The sequence below is a fragment of the Chrysochloris asiatica genome, unplaced genomic scaffold (genome assembly GCF_000296735.1).
Source record: "Chrysochloris asiatica unplaced genomic scaffold, ChrAsi1.0 scaffold00482, whole genome shotgun sequence".
NCBI lineage: Eukaryota > Metazoa > Chordata > Mammalia > Afrosoricida > Chrysochloridae > Chrysochloris > Chrysochloris asiatica.
The window spans coordinates 785,493-786,862 of NW_006409000.1; positions in this window are offsets into that span (position 1 = coordinate 785,493).

Consider the following 1,370-nt stretch of genomic DNA (forward strand, 5'->3'; position numbering starts at 1 on the left):
TACGAAAATAATATAAATGAGGCTCAAGGACGTTCCAGCCTACAAGTGCAATAGTCATATATAATCTTCTCATTTAATAACTTAATGTTACACAAAAATGGAGTCATAAATATTTTTAACAATATTTACGTCTACACTGTGGGTTAATCCACTGAATTGGTGGTTCAAAGCTCACCAGCTGCTCCTAGGAAACCTTATAAAGGGCCACTATGGTTTGGAACCAACTCAGCAGCCCTTAACAACAACAAACAACCTCTATTCACTTCATTTTTTTCATTCTCCCACCCATACCAGCACTATAACTATCTTAGAATGTTTCATTTAGCAAGAAAACCTTTCCTTTACAACAGTGGTTTCATACAGTCTGTATCCTTTTGTGGTTGATTAATGTCACTCAGCATAATGTCCTCCAGGTTCATCCATATTGCAGACGCCTCCCTCGGAAACCCTATACAGGGTCGCTTTGGGTCGGAACCGACTTGATGGCACATAACAACAACAACAACATTATTCTTCAATGTTGTATGCTATTTGCTTATGTGTATGTACCAAAGTTTATTTGACCATTCTTCTGTTGACGGCATTTAGGTTGTCTCTGTCTTTGTGCTACTATGAATCGCTATTCAATGAACATGGGTGTGCATGTATCTGGTCTAGTCACAGCTCTTGTTTCTTGAGGATGTATACTAAGAAAGAGCATTGGTGTGCTATTTGGTATTTCTTTTTCCAACTTTTTAAGAAAATGAAATAGTGTTCTCCACAGTGATTGCACAATTTTACAGTCCCTTCAGCAGTGTAAGAGGGTCTCAGTCTCTATTTTTCGAACTTTGCTATTAATGCTTGAGTAAAATTATATCTCATTGTTGTTTTGATTTGCATTTCTCTAATAGCTAATGATCATAAGCATTTCTTCATATGTTTGTTGGCCGCCTGAAGGTCATCTTTGTTGAAGTGTATGTTCATGTCCTCTGCCCATTTTTAAATTGAATTATTTGTCTTCAAGTTGAGGCATTGAAGAGTTTTTTGAGTACTTTTATTTGGAGAGCACTTCTTTGTCTGATATGCCATTGCCAAACATTTTTCCCAGTCTATGAATCCTCTTTATGCTCTTTTGTTGAAATCCTTTGATACATCTAAGTGTCTCAATTTTAGAAGGTCTCAGTCATCCATTTTGTCTTCTATTTGTATGTTTTCAGTTGTGGTTTAAAAGATGAGACTTTCTACTCCCATAAAGGTTTACAGCCTCAGAAACCCTATGCAGGGTCTATGCGAGCCAGAAGTGAGTCCACAGCACATAACCACCACCACCATTTTATGTATATTGTCAGGAGGGACCAGAAGCTGGAGAAGGACATCATGATGGAGGGTCA